At 40.8% G+C, this 20,224-nt stretch overlaps 1 protein-coding gene across 3 annotated transcripts in view; it reads left to right on the top strand.

The window, feature by feature from the left end:
- The first annotated feature begins 452 nt into the window (after positions 1 to 452).
- LOC133611796 (KATNB1-like protein 1) overlaps positions 453 to 20,224 on the top strand; it is a 157,876-nt gene continuing 138,104 nt past the window's right edge. For all 3 annotated transcript variants that reach the window (XM_061968927.2, XM_061968929.2, XM_061968928.2), the window contains exons 1-2: positions 453 to 648; positions 6,104 to 6,222. The gene's annotated coding sequence lies outside the window, so the exon portion shown is untranslated. The remainder of the gene's footprint in view (positions 649 to 6,103; positions 6,223 to 20,224) is intronic.

The raw sequence follows: 20,224 nt of genomic DNA, 5'->3' as shown, positions 1-20,224 counted from the left end.
GGATGCCGACTATTTGGATGTTGATATATTCCCATTTAGATGAAGAATGTCTCATTATACTTGCAAAGAAAAAAGGCGGTGAAAAGAAGCGTGTCTTCGTGTCTTTCTCGCCATTTTCGCGTCTAAATTGGGTGCCAAAGTTGACCAACTCGTCGGATTTTGTCCTCATCCTTCTACTATCAAGGTGAGAGGCATTATTCCAAGAAGCTCACCAGCTCATGACGTCAATATAACAGCAACAAGCTAGCTCTCTCTGACAACATGCCGCTAAAAATAGTTTGTCTACGTTAAAATATGTCACGAAATGCAAATTAGGTATTGTTGGTGCTTTTTGGATATTTGTTTAGAGGACTGTATGTGTGACACTTACAATTAGTAGTCACAATTGTTTTGTAAAATGAATGTGTAAATAGAGTATCCTAATTTAGTTTGAGGTATTTTCATATCTAAAGTCACAGTTTAAGTGTATGTTTCCAAGCTGAATGCCACAAGACATGTTATTCCGCCACGCCAGCAGAGGGAGCACTCCTATAGGAAAGGAGGAAAATGGGAGGTGCTTGTTAGTACTTCCGTGTCTCAGTCAGGTCACACCCTGAGATGACAACGCAATCAAGCACTTTTTGTCTCGTTTTTATTCCTATAAAACAGGTCGGTAAAGTGTGATAATATTAACACATTTGTCTCCAAGCAATTATAAGCGTTTCTGAAAATAGAAATATCGAAGTATGTTGTTAAAAGTGTGTATTTGTGATGAAATTTGTTATGTTCAATAAGCGATGTCTCCCTTTGTGTGCGAGCGCGTGGTTGGGCGGGAATGGCGGCGGCAGTGGAGACTTGTTAAAGATAAACTGTGATTGTTAAGAAGTATTATAGGTATAGTCAGGTAACAATGTGTGTAATTGTAATTGATTTATAATGACAAAAAGCGTTCAAGAAAGCAGCAATATTAAAAAGAAGCAATGTCAGGATACAGTACAAACATGTAAAATGAAGATGTTCATTAAAGTAACAGTACCGCTCCACTACGTGATGTTTTTACACAAGAAATATAGTGTTGGGGTATGTAACGATCAATCCTCCATGTTTTTGTGGATTTGTTTTATAATTTCAAAAGTAAGGATGTCATTGTTTAACAATGTGAATGAAAAATGGGGAATTGAAATAACATTATCGAAACTATTTGAAAGTGATTAAAAGCACAATAGAAATGCAAATGAGAGTAAAGAAGTCAAGAAATGTTTAATAAAAAAGAGTCAGGTCACACCCTGAGATGACAACGCAATCAAGCACTTTGTGTCTCGTTTTTATTCCTATAAAACAGGACACACCCATCGAACACTGGGACCAGGCTACTCAGTGCGAGGCCTGTAACAGAATTCTGGAGGCACCGCTGGGATAACAACATCATGAAATCCCACTTTAAGCATACCACGTCTGACATTACTATCATGAGAGGCATGTGTCTGAATCAGACTGACAAGTGCTATTCCTTTGTCATTCTCAATGCTTAAGGCTCCACGTAGGAGGGTCACAAGGGCTGATATGAAGTCAGACTCACCCTTCGGTCCCATTATCAAGCATTCAATTACGTTAAAACCAATAAGGGGGCGGTCCATGGGCACACTATTTACTAAGAAGGGTACCTGTATTGATAGGTTTGGGTCGCTATTATCAGGGAGACTCACATTCACTCCCACCCAACCGTCATACGGCAAGGGCTCCCCATTCACTGCGAGCACACTTAGAGGTTTACGCCCTATGAGATCTGCTAATGGGCGTGGCTTATGGTCGGGAAGGTAAGTTTCTACCCACTTACGATCAAGAAGACTCACTTGAGCACCTGTGTCAAGCAAACATTCAACTGTAAAATTGTTAATGTTGCACTTGACCCTGCATTTCTTCCCTACTAACAGGGCTACTTGTTCACGCACCTCAGTATCTTTGGACTGAAGAGAGGACATTCCAATGTTTCTTACATGTGCTGGTCTCTCCCCTGGTGGCTTCACCTCTATAGGGCTCCAGGGGCTGCTGTTCATTATGGTGTGGACATCAGCAGGGGGTTGGTTAGCACTCTGGACACGAGGCCTCTTGAGACAGCCAACAGCTCTGTGCCCGACCTCCCCACATAGAAAACAATGGTGACATGGGCTTGTGCCTTCTTCAGCACACTTGGGGCAGCTATATTGTCTTGCTGTTTGCCTGGGCCTTGGTCTGGCATTTGTGCATCTACAGGGTTGTTCTAACGTTTGGTTAGCTGTGAGAGACTCAACCAGTTTTGTCAGGGCATCAACTTTGGAACTAAGTTCCTCTATCACATTGCTTTTATTCTTTGTCTTATGCTGTAATGCTTTTTCCATGTCCTTATCAGTCTCAAGTTGGGCACTGTGAGCATGTGTTACCTTTTGACGAGATCCGTGAGCAAGTCTTCGCTGCCTCTCACTCTCTTCACTGCACACCTGGCTCACATGCCGAATTAGTGCTTCATCTGACACAGCATAGTCGGACAACATTGGTTTAAGTTCGGTGCGAATGTCACTAAATTTGGGTAGGAGACCCTAGAGAATAGTGCGCAAAACCACATTCTGCACTGTACGAGGTTCATACTCAATGTCCATATTACCTTGTCTAGATGCAAACAGCACTTTTTGTTTTAGTCCAATCATCCTGTACAGGAACTGTTGGGGACTTTCACTCTCAAGCTGCCGGGTGCTCATTAACTCCTGGAACAACTCACTTCCACTTTTTCCACTTAAGTGGGAGCGCAAAAAGCTTCTGAGTTCACAGAGTGTTAAATCATCCTTGTTAACTAGCATATCTTTGAACTGTCCGGGTCTGACAATACGGAGGATGCCCTGGATGATTTCACCTTCAGAGTAACTTGCTTTGAGCCCCTCATCTATCTGTTTACAAAGTCCATGGTAGCTAATATCTGACACACTGTCCCCCACCTGACCCCCGTGAATTTTAAATTCTCTACGCTGAAGTAGGGGTATATCTCGTAAAGGAACCATACTACTAGGGCGAGCGTGAGAAGCGGCTTGATGTAGTGTTTGGGTACCAGCTGAGGTGGGTGTGTGCATGGCGGTAGGAGCTTGCCGTGTATCAGTCAAAGTAGACATGTTTGTGGAGTCGTACATATGTGTTGCGTTATACGTGCGTGTCTTCTGTGTTTCATATTCAGATATCTTTCTCCCCAAAGACTCATAATTGGCCATTAATATTTGGTACTCGAGTGCTTGTGGATCAGCGGAAACATGTGGCAATGTGTCATCCAGGTACGGGATGCAACACTCATCCCTCAGGGGTGCAAGCATTTCCTCCATACTGCGCTGAAATGCGGCTGGCGCATTTGTCAGGCCGAATGGTATGCGTACCCACTCAAATAGACCCCATGGGGTGATAAAGGCGGTCAGATGACGTGAACCTTCTGCAATAAACCCTTGATGGTATGCCTTTCCCTGATCTAAGATGGAGAACCAAGTATACCCCCCCAGGGTGTCTGTGAGATCTTGGATCCTGGGAAGGGGATGGCGGTCAGGGACTGTGCGATGGTTCAGAAGGCGATAGTCAATACATAGTCTAAGTGTCCCATCCTTTTTACGCACGCAAATGACTGGTGCGGAGTAGGGGGATTTAGACTTAACAATCCATCCTTTAGCAAGGAGATCCTCAATATACTCCTTGACCTCCTTGTACAAGGGTTTCGGAATGGATGCATAAGATTTTTGAACAGGGGTATTGTCTTTAAGTGCAATCGACATTTCTAAACTTTTGATACACCCCATGTCATTGTCATCTCGAGCAAATGCTCCTGCCTCCTCTTGCAAGAGTTGTTTGGCTATTTCCTGTTGTTCCTCTGTCAGGTGGTCAATGTTTACAGGTGGGTCCCATGGCTCCACCACACAAGATCTTGTATCCTGTTTGGTGTTTTGAGACACAGCATTTGGGGACTCAAAAGGAACTTTAGTTTCAGTCAGTTGTGGTTCGTCAGTTGATACTATCTTGACAACAGGCTCAATGCTGCCTAATATTGTTTTACAGGATAATGTGACCTCATGCTTGTTGTGGTTGCCTATGGGGATTCTCAAGCAGGGTACTTTTGCTTGGTTGATCTCCAAGAGACTGTCACCGACATCAAGATGCTGTAACTGTGGGTTATTTTCATTGGGTTCAAAGAGCACCAGGGGGTTTGATGTGTCAAACATAGGTGGAATCCTGCACTTTACTTGTCTAACCGCACCGGCTGGAACTGTTCCTCCACGTGCAGCATGTACTCCTCAATGGGGTGGAAGGCTGCCTCCGTCCCAACTTTATCTGTCCTCCTCACGTGGACACCGATGATGGGGTGTTTGAAGCCAAGCTTGGCGGTGGTCTGCTGGATCTCCTTCTCCAGCCAAGCCTGGGGCCGCACCAGGTACTTGACGAAGTTAAAATGCATTTTTTAAAATACATCGGTTTTCTTATCTCTCACAATGACTGTGAACGACAGGCAAAATTCCAAAAAAAGTGCAGTTCCCCCTTAACTGTGAACAAGCTAAGTACTTTCAAAGTAGCTCATGTGTTTCACTTAGTAGATACCATGCTCAAATCTAAAAACACACGACCCCGAAACCAAAGGAATCTGTTTTATGCATTTTGTCTCTGTACGCAGTATATGTTGCAGCTGTGTGATAAGAAATACAATGCCATTTGTCTTTGTACTGTTACTAATGAACGAAGCCCTCAACTATAAAATTATACTTAACATGTTTGGAATCACCATGAATCATAACTTGTCGAAACACTTGGTAAAAGTGTTTGTCCTAAGGGGTTTTAGCTATGAGATGCTTGATGAGGGGGATACAAAATATACGTAATGAAAAACAGACATTTTTAAATTTTGAGACTCTCTGACTCATGTCCATTACAGTAAAAGCATCATCAGATAATCGAAATCTAAAGGGCCTCTGGGGCATTACAGGCATGGTGGAAAAACCAGATTTTGACCTGTTTTGAGGAGCCAGCTTGCTGATTATTGACGGAAAGAAACAAAATAGAGAAAGAGGGTGACAATGCCCCCCTAAAGGGCACAAAAGTTCACTGACTTGATTGGTAAGATGGGAATCATATGTTTTTAGTGGATCTCAACCCTGTATGGTCTCCTCCATCATCATCAAAACAAAATCTCAAAATGTTCCTTTTGTCTATATTGTTTCTTGCACTTTTTGGCAGTTGTCTGTAATCATAGTTATTATTTCATATTTCAATGTTTCTGTTGTTGCATCATGTTGTATGTTTGTTGTGATTGTACTATTTGTATTTTAACCATGAGCAGCACTTTGTGAGAGCTCTCTGTGAGATGATGCTATATATATAAATTATACTTACTTTTACTTACTTTTCTATCAGTGCACTCTCATCACTTCAACCCTTTGTCAGTGCAAGAACCCATTTATTTTGAATAATATGTTCCACAAGATGACGCAGGTAGTCGCAGTTAAAAGTTAGTCCAGGAATATTTTTTAGACGAACAACCCTATCAATTTTAAAAGATGTCTTTCCAAAGATGCTTCCAGTTTATTTTGATTAAATGTCGTTATAATAGTTTAAGCTCTCCAAGGGGTACAATATTTTACTTTTTACACATTGCTGATAGGTAATTGCCTTAATAACAACTACACAATAGCATCTGCAACAATTTTGATTTGCACCTCAAAGCTGCCATACTATTCCGATGAGGGCAAAAGCATGTTGTTGGTGAAGTTTTATTTAGTGTCGCTGATTTCTAGCACACAATACTGGCTGGAAATATGTATGTCTCTATTTGTAGACAATGTATTGGGTCATTCATACAGTATGTGTATTTGCATAATTTGGCTGCAAAACTGCTAATGATTGATTCACTTAGCATAATAATAAAGGCTATGTTTGTTCTCAGACGGATTAACGAACAACAGATTGTTCTGGTCCGTACCAACGTGGCACCACTAGAAATTTCAGACATTCCAGCCTTCTCTATTGACAAATCCCGCGGGGCTCAATGTTTAAGCTTTTTGTATACACACAGCGTCACAGCCTAGCGTGTTACGCAATTGAAAGTCTGCTCTTTTTTGGACTTCCACAGTGGCTATCCCTGTCAGCAGGAAGGAATATGAGGAGTGCAGCTGCCATATAAGGGCAAAGCTCCAGTGTCATCGCAGAACTTCCCATAATCTTCAGAAGACACCCTCCTACGCACGAGTGGTATGTACATGGAAAAAATGACTCTCACTCAGCTTCCTTTTATCAAAGCAGACGTGTGTGCATATGTATGCTGTTTGTCCCTTCTGCAGCTGTGTTCTTGATTACATAGGTTTAACAAAGGTGTCAGCAGGAGTGGTTACATCAGGTTATGTGCTCTTTTTGTGAGTGAGACAACCAGGGCTGCAACCCTGCATTTATTTGACCCAAAAACTTATTTATTTAGCATATACCTTTTTTTTTAAATTTTGGTCTTGCATAATGTCTCATTCTCACGTAAGACCGTTTTATTACCTTCCTCAAATGCAAATTGCAATCAAAGTATGTAAAGCCAAAATTATTATTACCCTGGTGAAATTTTGAGTTTAAGGGCAATTGTTTGGGGAGGGGAAGAATGGGTATTACATTTCTAGAAATTGCAAAAAAGTGAGAAAAAAATACTTTATTTTTATTAATTTTTTTACTTTTTATTCTTATTCTTAATGCATGTATACTGTATGTATTTATGTATATCTTTTAAATTTTTAGCTGATTTAAATGCTTCTAGACCATAGGGCCCATTGATGGGCCGCGAGGGCATACTTGCCAACCTTGAAACCTCCGATTTCGGGAAGTGGGGGGAGGGGGGGCGTGGTCGGGGTTGGGGGCGTGGTCGGGGCGTGGTTGGGGGCGTGGTTAAGAGGGGAGGAGTATATTTACAGCTAGAATTCACCAAGTCAAGTATTTATATATATATATATATATATATATATATATATATATATATATATATATATATATATATATATACGTTAATGAAACTGCCTAACAATAAACCCACATAAGAAACTAAGAACTCGCCCTCGATCATTCTACAGTTATAACGTGATTGGGCAGGCAGACTGTTTATATTGTGGGAAAGCGGACGTGAAAACAGGCTGTCGACACGTCACTCATTTCGGGAGTCTCCCGGAAAATTCGGGAGGGTTGGCAAGTATGCGCGAGGGTCGCCTAGAGCAGTGGTCCCCAACCACCGGGCCGCGACAGGGTACCGGTCCGTGGATTGATTGGTACCGGGCCGCACAATAAATTAAAAACATTAAAAATTGTATTTATTTTTTTATTTTATTTTATTAAATCAACGTAACAAACACAAGATACACTTACAATTAGTGCACCAGCCCAAAAAACCTCCCCCCCACATTTACACTCATTCACACTCAATCAATCAATCAATCAATGTTTATTTATATAGCCCTAAATCCCAAGTGTCTCAAAGGGCTGCACAAGCCACAACGACATCCTCGGTACAAAGCCCACATAAGGGCAATGAAAAAATCACCCCAGTGGGACGTCGATGTGAATGACTATGAGAAACCTTGGAGAGGACCGCATATGTGGGTAACCCCCCCCCCTCTAGGGGAGACCGAATGCAATGGATGTCGAGTGGTTCTGACATAATATTGTGAGAGTCCAGTCCATAGTGGATCCAACATAATAGTAAGAGTCAAGTCCATAGTGGGGCCAGCAGGACACCATCCCGAGCGGAGACGGGTGAGCAGCGCAGAGATGTTCCCAGCCGATGCACAGGCGAGCGGTCCACCCCGGGTCCCGACTCTGGACAGCCAGCACTTCATCCATGGCCACCGGACCTGTGCCCCACCCCTCCACAAGGAAGAGGGGAGCAGAGGAGAAAAGAAAAGAAACGGCAGATCAACTGGTCTAAAAGGGGGGCTATTTAAAGGCTAGAGTATACAAATGAGTTTTAAGATGTGACTTAAATGCTTCTACTGAGGTAGCATCTCTAATTGTTACCGGGAGGGCATTCCATAGTACTGGAGCCCGAATAGAAAACGCTCTATAGCCCGCAGACTTTTTTTGGGCTCTGGGAATCACAAATAAGCCGGAGTTCTTTGAACGCAGATTTCTTGCCGGGACATATGGTACAATACAATCGACAAGATAGGACGGAGATAGACCGTGTAGTATTTTATACATAAGTAGTAAAACCTTAAAGTCACATCTTAAGTGCACAGGAAGCCAGTGCAGGTGAGCCAGTATAGGCGTAATATGATCAAACTTTCTTGTTCTTGTCAAAAGTCTAGCAGCCGCATTTTGTACCAATTGTAGTCTTTTAATGCTAGACATAAGGAGACCCGAAAATAAAACGTTACAGTAGTCGAGACGAGACGTAACGAACGCATGAATAATGATCTCAGCGTCGCTAGTGGATAAAATAGAACAAATTTTAGCGATATTACGGAGATGAAAGAAGGCCGTTTTAGTAACACTCTTAATGTGTGATTCAAACGAGAGAGTTGGGTCGAAGATAATACCCAGATTCTTTACTGATTCGCCTTGTGTAATTGTTTGGTTGTCAAATGTTAAGGTGGTATTATTAAATAAATGTCGGTGTTTAGCAGGACCGATAATCAGCATTTCCGTTTTCTTGGCGTTGAGTTGCAAGAAGTTAGCGGACATCCATTGTTTAATTTCATTAAGACACGCCTCCAGCTGACTACAATCCGGCGTGTTGGTCAGCTTTAGGGGCATGTAGAGTTGGGTGTCATCAGCATAACAATGAAAGCTAACACCGTATTTGCGTATGATGTCGCCTAGCGGCAGCATGTACATACTAAAGAGTGCAGGGCCAAGAACCGAACCCTGAGGAACTCCGCACGTTACCTTAAAATAGTCCGAGGTCACATTATTATGGGAGACACACTGCATCCTGTCAGTAAGATAAGAGTTAAACCACGACAAAGCTAAGTCTGATAGACCAATACGTGTTTTGATACGCTCTAATAAAATATTATGATCGACGGTATCAAAAGCAGCGCTAAGATCAAGAAGCAGCAACATAGATGACGCATCAGAATCCATCGTTAGCAGTAGATCATTAGTCATTTTTGCGAGGGCTGTCTCCGTAGAGTGATTTGCCCTGAAACCGGATTGAAAAGGTTCACAGAGATTGTTAGACACTAAGTGTTCATTTAGCTGCTGTGCGACAATTTTTTCGAGGATTTTCGAAATAAACGGAAGGTGGGACACCGGTCGGTAGTTTACCATAAGGTCAGGTTCAAGTTTAGGTCTTTTGAGCAGAGGATGAATAACCGCTTTCTTGAATGCTAGGGGAACAGTGCCAGAGGAAAGTGATAAGTTTATAATATTTAGCACTGATGGACCTAATAATACAAAAAGCTCATTGATAAGTTTCCCAGGAAGTGGGTCAAGTAAACATGTTGTTTGTTTTATCCCACTTACACGCCGTAATAGTTCCTCTAATGTTATTTCATCAAAAAGAGAGAGACTATTTTGTATTGCAGTATCCGTCGTAGATACAGTTGTAACTGTGTTAATAGAACCCAGTTGTAGCTGGGATGCGTTGTCTTTAATCTCCTTTCTAATGAGTTCAATTTTCTTATTAAAGAAATTCATAAAGTCATCTGCCGAGTGGGTGGAGCTATTGGGAGGAGTCCCTTGTTGGGTTAGCGATGCTACTGTACTAAACAAAAATTTAGGGTCGTTTTTGTTGAGGTGGATGAGATTTGAGTAATATTTAGCTTTAGCTAAGGTAAGCATGCGTTTATACGATATTAAACTATCACTCCATGCTTGATGGAAAACCTCAAGCTTGGTCGCGCGCCATTTGCGTTCCAACTTTCTACATGATCATTTATGAGCTCTGGTTTCTTCTGTAAACCATGAGGTGCGCCTTTTAGGGGCCCTTTTTTGTTTTAGCGGTGCTATACTATCAATGGTTTTGCGCAGGGCATTGTCAAAGTTGTTAGTTAGGTTATCAATAGAGCCGACATAATTTGGGAATGGTGCCATTACCGAAGGCAGTAGGTCAGCAAGAGTCATCGTTGTGGCAGTATTAATGTTGCGGCTGCTATAGCAGTTATTATTATTATTAGTTGTTGACAATGAGTCAGAACTTCGAATTTTATAAGGTAATGATCGGACATTACTTTAGTATACGGGAGTACCATAACTTTGGAGGTGGTGACACCCCTGACCAGCACTAGATCTATCGTATTACCGTTGCGATGCGTAGGTTCATTTATTATTTGTGTAAGACCACAGCTATCAATTATAGTCTGGAGCGCTACGCACTGAGGGTCCGATGGGGTATTCATATGGATATTAAAATCCCCCATTATGATTATATTGTCTGCGTGCGTCACTAGATCAGCAACGAACTCTGAGAATTCATTGATAAAGTCCGAGTAGGGCCTTGGGGAGCGGTAGATAACAGCCATATCGAGAGGCAGCGGTGCGACAGACCTCATAGTAAGCACCTCAAACGATTTGTATTTATTATTTAGGTTAGGGGTAAGGTTAAAGTTTTCATTGTATTTGCACAAAAGGGTTGTTTCTTTCTGTTATTAATATTTCTGGTTCCTACATTATATATCAATACAGTCTGCAGGGATACAGTCCGTAAGCACACATGATTGTATTTTTTTATGACAAACAAAAAACTAAAAATATATATATAACAATGTAGATAAGGACAACGTTTTAGATAATGCCTGAGTTGGCTACTGAATTGCAGATATATTGGTCACATCTAATAATGATGAGCTCAGAGTGTCTTTCCTTAGAAGCGGGAAGCTGTAAATCAGAACTGACTTGTCTGTCATCACATACTGGCTTTATTTAGGGTGGACTAACAGAATGGAGAGACCATCAATCTTGGACTGTTATCATTTGGAATCATCTTCACAGACTTCCATGCACAGTCACACACATAATTATCAACCAGACTTTCGGCTGTGATGTGTCACCTCAGAGCAGTAACACTAAACATCTGGGACAAACGGCAATGATGCAGAATGATGTTAGGTCTTACAAAAGTGCTGTACTTCACCATAACAAGGCTACCTATGAATGTGAAAGACCCGTCTGTAAATAATTGTTTTCTGTTTTAAATAAGACGGTGCATGTATTACCTGTAATTGCGTGTGCTTGCAGTCTGGAAAGTAGCTAGAAGACCCGATCAACCTTGTAGCTAGGGACTTAGTGATCTCTGGGCTCAGATTTAAGCTTCAATTTTGTTAAATTTAATGTTTTGTTAGTAGCTTAGAATTCAACCTATGACCAGCAATGTCTTTCTCCCAAACAACATAGAACTAATACCAGCAGGCAGTGACATGCGGTGAGGTTCATGGCTGGTGAGGCACTGATTTCATCACAGTCAGATTTACAAACATATGAACCCTAAAGAGTATCTTATTCACCATTTGATTGGCAGCAGTTAATGGGTTATGTTTAAAAGCTCATACCAGCATTCTTCCCTGCTTGGCACTCAGCATCAAGGGTTGGAATTGGGGGTTCAATTACCAAAAATGATTACCGGGCGCGGCGCCGCTGCTGCCCACTGCTCCCCTCACCTCCCAGGGGGTGATCAAGGGGATGGGTTAAATGCACAGTCAGAGATTACAAAGAGAAACATAGCCAGGACTTGTGATCTCGCTAGAAAGATGTCCAGGCATCGAGTAATTGTCTCTGGCCCCCTGCCTGCGAGAGGCAATGATGAGAGATATAGCAGATTAGTCTCGCTTAACAAGTGGCTGGCTAGCTTCTGTAGACAACAGGGACTAACGTTTATTGATAATTGGCCCTCTTTCTGGGGCAAACCAGGCTTGCTGATGAGAGACGGCCTTCACCCTAACCAGGAAGGCGCCATCATCCTGCCTAAAAACATAGACTACTGTTTAAGTCACACTTGACTAACTACACTAGAGCAAGCCTGGTCACAGGCAATTACAGAGACTGCTAGTCCGGGTGAGGAGTCAGTTAAGCTAGAACTAGCCAGCACCAGGCTGGATAATCCCTGTACGCATAGCAATTTTCTTAGAATAATACACAACTCACATAATGTTTTTTCTGTTGTGACTGTGCCAGAGGTGGACATGCATTCTACTGAGGTGGCAAATTATGATGCGTTCAGTTTATCGCAGCACCAAGCAAACAATCTTAAAATTCCCGTCATATCAATTCCTAGATATGGTCGAAAACTATTTAAAGTGCACTACGCATAATAAACGCAACATTATTAATATTGCTACTACGGATAATTTCAACCAAAACTCGTCAAAACAGCCCAATACCTATAATATGGGCTTTTTAAACATAAGATCATTGTCTCCTAAAACGTTATTAGTTAATGAGGTCATTAGAGACAACAATCTTAACGTCATTGGTCTTAGCGAAACCTGGCTCAAACCAGATGATTTTTTTTGCGCTAAAAGAGGCATCTCCTCCTAACTATACGAATGCACATATTGCCCGTCCCCTTAAAAGGGGTCCGGGGGTCGCACTAATATACAATGAAAACTTTAACCTTACCCCTAACCTAAATAAAAAATATGAATCGTTTGAGGTGCTTACTATGAGGTCTGTCACACCGCTGCCTCTCGACCTAGCTGTTATCTACCGCCCCCCAGGGCCCTATTCAGACTTTATCAATGAATTCTCAGAGTTCGTTGCTGATCGAGTGACGCACGCCGACAATATAATCATAATGGGGGACTTTAATATCCATATGAATACCCCATCGGACCCTCAGTGCGTGGCGCTCCAGACTATAATTGATAGCTGTGGTCTTACACAAATGATAAATGAACCTACGCATCGCAACGGTAATACGATAGATCTAGTGCTGGTCAGGGGTGTCACCACCTCCAAAGTTATGGTACTCCCGTATACTAAAGTAATGTCCGATCATTACCTTATAAAATTTGAAGTTCTGACTCATTGTCAACAAGCTAATAATAATAATAACTGCTATAGCAGCCGCAACATTAATGCTGCCACAACGATGACTCTTGCTGACCTACTGCCTTCGGTAATGGCACCATTCCCAAATTATGTCGGCTCTATTGATAACCTCACTAACAACTTTGACAATGCCCTGCGCGAAACCATTAATAGTATCGCACCGCTAAAACAAAAAAGGGCCCCTAAAAGGCGCACCCCATGGTTTACAGAAGAAACTAGAGCTAATAAATTATCATGTAGAAAGCTGGAACGCAAATGGCGCGCGATTAAGCTTGAGGTTTTCCATCAAGCATGGAGTGATAGTTTAAAAACTTATAAACGCATGCTTATCAAGGAGCTTTTTCTATTATTAGGTCCATCAGTGCTAAATATTATAAACTTATCACTTTCCTCTGGCACTGTTCCCCTAGTATTTAAGAAAGCGGTTATTCATCCTCTGCTCAAAAGACCTAACCTCGATCCTGACCTCATGGTAAACTACCGGTCGGTGTCCCACCTTCCGTTTATTTCGAAAATCCTCGAAAAAATTGTCGCACAGCAGCTAAGTGAACACTTAAGAGTCTAACAATCTCTGTGAACCTTTTGAATCCGGTTTCAGGGCAAATCACTCTACGGAGACAGCCCTTGCAAAAATGACTAATGATCTACTGCTAACGATGGATTCTGATGCGTCATCTATGTTGCTGCTTCTTGATCTCAGCGCTGCTTTCGATACCGTCCATCATATTATTTTATTAGAGCGTATCAAAACACGTATTGGTATGTCAGACTTAGCCTTGTCGTGGTTTAACTCTTATCTTAGTGACAGGATGCAGTGCGTGTCTCATAACAATGTGACCTCGGACTATGTTAAGGTAACGTGTGGAGTTCCCCAGGGTTCGGTTCTTGGCCCTGCACTCTTCAGCATCTACATGCTGCCGCTAGGTGACATCATATGCAAATATGGTGTTAGCTTTCACTGTTATGCTGATGACACCCAACTCTACATGCCCCTAAAGCTGACCAACACGCCGGATTGTAGTCAGCTGGAGGCATGTCTGAATGAAATTAAACACTCACACTCACTTGTTTTAATGCTGCGCTCGAGTCGCTTGACTGTGGTGTGAATTAAGCTGCGAAGAAGAAAAACGGATATGATGTCATATGCAACTCAGCGAGTCGTGTCCTGCATCATTGAGAGCGACACGCTTCAAAAGGCTACAACGTAGGGTTGTCCCAATACCAATATTTTGGGACCGGTACCAAAAAGTTTTTCGATGCTTTTCTAACTAAAGTGGACCACAAAAATGGCATTATTGGCTTTATTTTAACATCAAATGTTATAATACATTAAACATATATTTGTTATTGCAATCAAATTTGCCATTAAATATCATAGTGAACATACTAGTAAGCAGTGGTAGAAAATGGATTGATTATTAATTATTAATTTGAACATTTACTGTTAATATCTGGTTATTTTCCGTTTTAACGTGTTCCATTTACACTTCTGTTAAAATGTAATAAGCACTTATTGTTCTGTTGTTTGGATACTTTACATAGTGTTACGTGTACAGAGAGAAGAAGACGGCACAGACAGCAGCATGTCGTTTTAGCTCTATTTAATAATAAACAAGGAAAATCAGGCGTGTAATTAATCCAAACTATGTATGGTGTGTGACTATGTGAAGCGAGTATATGAGTGTTACGGGGAGTGTTGAGCGAGAGGCGGAAGTCCAAAGGGACAAGACAAGCTCTGAGGTCCGTGAGCAGGCGTGAGGTCAAGGGCAGGAGAGAGGCGTCAAAGGTCCGTGTCCAGGCGGTAGGTCGAGATCCAAAAGAGGCAGCCAGGGAACCAGAGGGGAACACGGGGAGACAAGACACACTGCTCGCAATCAGGGGACGGAGGAATGCTGCTGGAACGACACGACACAGGACGCAATGAGCACGACGGAGAAAGAACACAAAGAGAGAGAGGGAGCATAGAGCTTGACACGAGTTGGCTTACTGTACGGAACAGGAAACTACGTTCTGGCCCGGAACGCATGTTTGCACTGGCTTACCTACTTTACTTTACCTACTCAGTGGCCTAGTGGTTAGAGTGTCCGCCCTGAGATCGGTAGGTTGAGAGTTCAAACCCCGGCTGAGTCATACCAAAGACGATGCAAATGGGACCCATTACCTCCCTGCTTGACACTCAGCATCAAGGGTTGGAATTGGGGGTTAAATCACCAAAAATGATTGCCGGGCGAGGCACTGCTGCTGCCCACTGCTCCCCTCACCTCCCAGGGGGTGAACAAAGGGATGGGTCAAATGCAGAGGACACATTTCACCACACCTAGTGTGTGTGTGACAATTATTGGTACTTTAACTTTAACTTAAGAAGACAGGTCTCTCATCAGCTTCAGGTGTGCGATTGCTGATTGAAAGCAGCTGCCTGCTGCAGCCGGAGTGGCGCGCGCAGGAACATGCTTAGGGGTGCGCTCAGCGCAGCGCACAGATGAATCCGCACTGAGGTGCGCCCAGGCTGTGACACATAGGTTTTGGGTGATACCACAAATTTGGGTATCGATCCGATACCAAGTAGTTACAGGATCATACATTGGTCATACTAAATGAGTCAGTTTTAATTGGTAAATAATATATCATCATATATAACGTTGACATATTAGGCTGCAACAAATTGCAATAGGGATATTAGGCCATATTGCCCCTGTTGGTGGTCATTTTTCAGCAGTTATAAACCAGAGGTGTCAAACTCATTTTAGCTCAGGGGCCACATGGAGAAAAATCTATTCCCAAGTGGGCTGGACTGGTAAAATCATGGCATGATAACTTCAAAATAAAGACAACTTCATACTGTTTTTTGTCTTAAATTAGAAAAAGTACATTCTAAAAAATCTACAAATCATCATCATTTCTTTACACTTACATGTTGAGGTTAAAAGTATTATATCTTCATATGTCATTATTTATACTTTCTGAATAAATGATGTGACAATGTCGGTCAAATAGGTGGAATTGAGTCTGGCAGCATTTTAAAATGCTCCCATTGGTGTTAATTATTAATCTTTCAGAAGATGAAATAAATAATGTCAATACCAAATTACAGGATGTTTATAATGTAATTTTCTCATTTTCCTCAACTAAAGTACTTACCGGTACATGCTGCGGTTTATCGGTAGGTTGTGAGTTCAAACTCCGGCCGAGTCATACCAAAGACTATAAAAAAATGGGACCCATTACCTCCCTGCTTGGCACTCAGCATCAAGGGTTGGAATTGGGGGTTAAATCACCAAAATGATTCCCGGGCGCGGCCACCGCTGCTGCCCACTGCTCCCCTCACCTCCCAGGGGGTGATCAAGGGTGATGGGTCAAATGCAGAGAATAATCTCGCCACACCTAGTGTGTGTGTGACAATCATTGGTACTTTAACTTTAACTTTAACTTTTATTCTGTTATTCTAGCATCATCTACAACAAAACTTGCGAATTTGGATTCTTCATTAATCACACATGATGTTAGAAGGGGATACATATTATTTCAGCATATTTTTGTGCCCCAGAAAATGTGTCCCCAGTTATAAGTAGAACACGAAATTTACATATTATTAAAAACATTTATTTGGGTAAAAATGTCACAGGTTACATTACCAACAACATATTTCGCAATCGAGGTATTAACGTAACAATCCACATTTTGTATACAATCACTAATAAGCTGTGTGAGTGTGTAGTGTCCAAACGCAGAAGTGTTGCATCTATCTTAACACGGCACATAAAGTCATGCACGCTCCTGCAGCAGGGTATACAAAGAATTGCTGTTGTGACATCAAGTGGACACATTTAGAACAGCAGTTTCTTTCATTTAAAAATTTCAGCTAATTTTCATACTTAGCAAATTGGTCTCACATGTTGGCGGGCCTGATCTTGCTCGCGGGCCGTATGTTTGACACCCTGTTATAAACCATCATGTACAACATGTAAAAGTTTTCGTTAAATGACAAAAAGACAAGCAACCAGCAAATTGTTTCTGGCTCTTTTTGTACAATTTGCTGGTCCTTTTTTGAATCCAAACGATTCAGAATTTGAACAGCTCAGAATTCCATTTAAAATTTCATAAAAACTATGAGTTTAAAAAGCCAAAGCCCGAACAAAAAAAGAAACAAGACAAAGCTACCTCTTATCAACTGAACTCCTTTGCCTCCTAGTTTGTGTTAATCATAGTGCTGTTGTGTGTATATATACCCTTTCACAATGGTATCAGTAATGACAAACCAAAGAGGAAACAGGTGCAGTAATGACTACAGACCTAAAAAGGATATTTCCTTAAAGGGGAAGTGCACTTCTTTTTTTTTAGAATTTTGCCTATCGTTCACAATCATTATGAAAGACATGGCGACGGATAGATTTTTTTTTAATGCATTGTAAATATTAAATATATTTGATCAAAAGTCATCTTACATTGAAGCTCATGAGAGCCACTTGATTCTGCCTAAAGAGCACCCAAAATAACATCCAAACATCTCTATTAGGGTTTCATATACATGATATAAATATATATGTAATGTAGTAATGGACACATTTAAAGCATACGTTGTGCATTAGTTTCAAAAATGCATCACAATGTTGTTTTTTTGTCTTCATCACTGATTTCTGCTCACTGCTCAGAGAGCCAACAAACATAATAAAACATCACTTACTGTGCAAGGTATGCTGCATTAGGATGACGACTGCTGGGATGTTCATATATTCCCATTTACATTAAAAATGTCTCATAACCCTCGTAAACAAACGAGTGGGGATGGGTGGTTAGGACAAGCGCTTTTTGCGTCGTTCTCGCCAGTTCCAGGTCTGAAACGGTTGTCAAAGTGCCCCAACTTGTCGGATTATATTCTCAGCCATCTACTTTTGAGGAGAGAGACATGATTTATGATCTACAATAAATTTACAGGGAGCAGCGAAGCAAGGAAACAACAGAGCACTCGATGATGTAAACATAGGCACACAAGCTTGTGATCACGGCGCCGCTATAACTAGTTTGTCTGCGTACTTGGTTAATATTCTAGTCACAAAATGTAAATTGAGTATTGTTAGCGCTTTTTGAATGGTTATTTATTCGATTTTATGGCCAGAATAATGGATCTCCCATTGGCTCCGCTGTAAGCGGACTTTTTTTTAACGTTTATGTAACATTTACAAGGCACAAAAAAAAAATCCATCTGTCGTCATGTATTTCATAATGATTGTGAACGATAGGAAACATTTCCCAAAAAAGGGCAGTACCCCTTTAAGGCTGAAAGTTGAATGTTTTTATTGCTTTTAATTGTTACGATGAACAAACTGCACAACAGTTACAATAAATAATTATTTTTTTTAAATCCCTACAAATAATATCCTTGAACATATTTCATTTGGAGTTATTGAAGAAGGAACCTAATTCCAATTCTTATTTTCTTTATAACCTAAGAAATTGTGTGGTATCTTAGAGCTCGAGCTACAAAGGAAGCTCCAAATTGAATTACGAATGTTTCATTATTGTGATGTTGGTGCTGGATTTTCATTCAAAGACTGTAAATAATGTAAAAACAAGAGTATAACCAAGTCCTACTGTTTCATTACCTCTGTTCATACTACTGTCACTACTCAACTGCCAAAAGAACTGTAGACACCTTAATATTTATTACTTCCTATACTGTATATACTGTGTATACTGTATATAATGTTATACTATTTCATATTGCACTGGTACTGTATGTGACTACTGTACTTTTACTTGTACTGATACTTCTACCATAACTACTGGGACTTACTGTGCAACTTATTGTCTTGTAATTAATGTACATCAGAGCTATTCAAATTGTTGTATTTTTTGTATTTAGTGTATTAGACTCAGCAACTAGTGTTTGGATTCCACTGTACGCAATATCTGAAGAGCATGGAAAAAAGCATTTCACTGTGGTGTACTCTGCATGTGACGAATAAAACCTTGAACCTTGAACCTTGGATATGGCCTCGTCTGCTCCTTGTCTGTTGGGTGAGAGCTGATTTCCCTTTCTCACTCTCTTTGCTTCTCCCTGCTGAGAGTAGAAATGAGTCACTGAGACAGCAGCTGGTCTCCATCATGAAGAACATCACCCAGGATTGCCCGATCAGTACAGCATGACAGCATCCCTTTCTCTCTGCCCTTTTATGGATGCATTCAACAAAGACCCCTTCAATAATGGATCATTAAAAAGTATTTGTTGTTCTAAGACAATCACAGGGCACATACTATGTACTAAATTTAAGTCACTTTTTTTTAACTGCTCATTATTATAGCAGAGATAATCCAACCCCAAATTAAATACAGTGGAATGTTATATTTGGTTGTTCAATGAGCCATACCATGTTTTTAACTTGATAGATTATTTTTCTGGTAATTTCTAGTACCAAAGTGCTCTATCAACTGGCCTTTGGGAAGACCATTGGAAGATTTTTAAAAGCAGAACAAGACCATGAAGAGTCCAATGATATTGACAATGTATTTGCTCCGAGATCTGACCAGTCTACAAGTCCAGGACTAGATCTGACCAATCCAAGTCTATGAGCATGAACTGATGAAGCCTACTGAGGTATTGACACCAGCCCCTAGACTATATCTGACCAATCTAAGTCTAAGACTAGATCTGACCAATCTATGAGCCTGAACTGATGAAGCCTACTTGAATGAGAGGAGACACGTCTTCTTAAACAAACCAAACAGTCCAGTCACAGTCACAGTCAATTGTAAATACAATTGTACATGGTGTAATGGATACAATAATCAATTATTATTTAGATTTGTATTTAACATTTAGCACTCACATTTAGATTTAAGATATAGATTCATGATTTAGATTTAACATTTACCGTATTTTTCAGACTATAAGTCGCAGTTTTTTTTCATAGTTTGGCCGGGCTCCAGTGCGACTTATATATGTTTTTTTCCTTTTTTATTAAGCATTTTCGGCAGGTGCGACTTATACTCCTGTGCGACTTATACTCCGAAAAATACGGTAGGTTTATATTTAACATTTAGATGTAACATTTATATTTATATTTACCATTTTGGTTTAGATTTAACATTAAGATTTAACATTTAGATTTACCATTTTGGTTTAGATTTAACATTAAGATTTAACATGTTCATTTATATTTAACATTTATATTTAGTTTTTACATTTAGATTTAACATTTAGGTTTAGATTTAACATTTGGATTTACATTTCAGATTTCGGTTT

Source organism: Nerophis lumbriciformis, linkage group LG08 (genome assembly GCF_033978685.3).
Source record: "Nerophis lumbriciformis linkage group LG08, RoL_Nlum_v2.1, whole genome shotgun sequence".
NCBI lineage: Eukaryota > Metazoa > Chordata > Actinopteri > Syngnathiformes > Syngnathidae > Nerophis > Nerophis lumbriciformis.
This window is presented reverse-complemented; position numbering and strand designations above follow the sequence as displayed.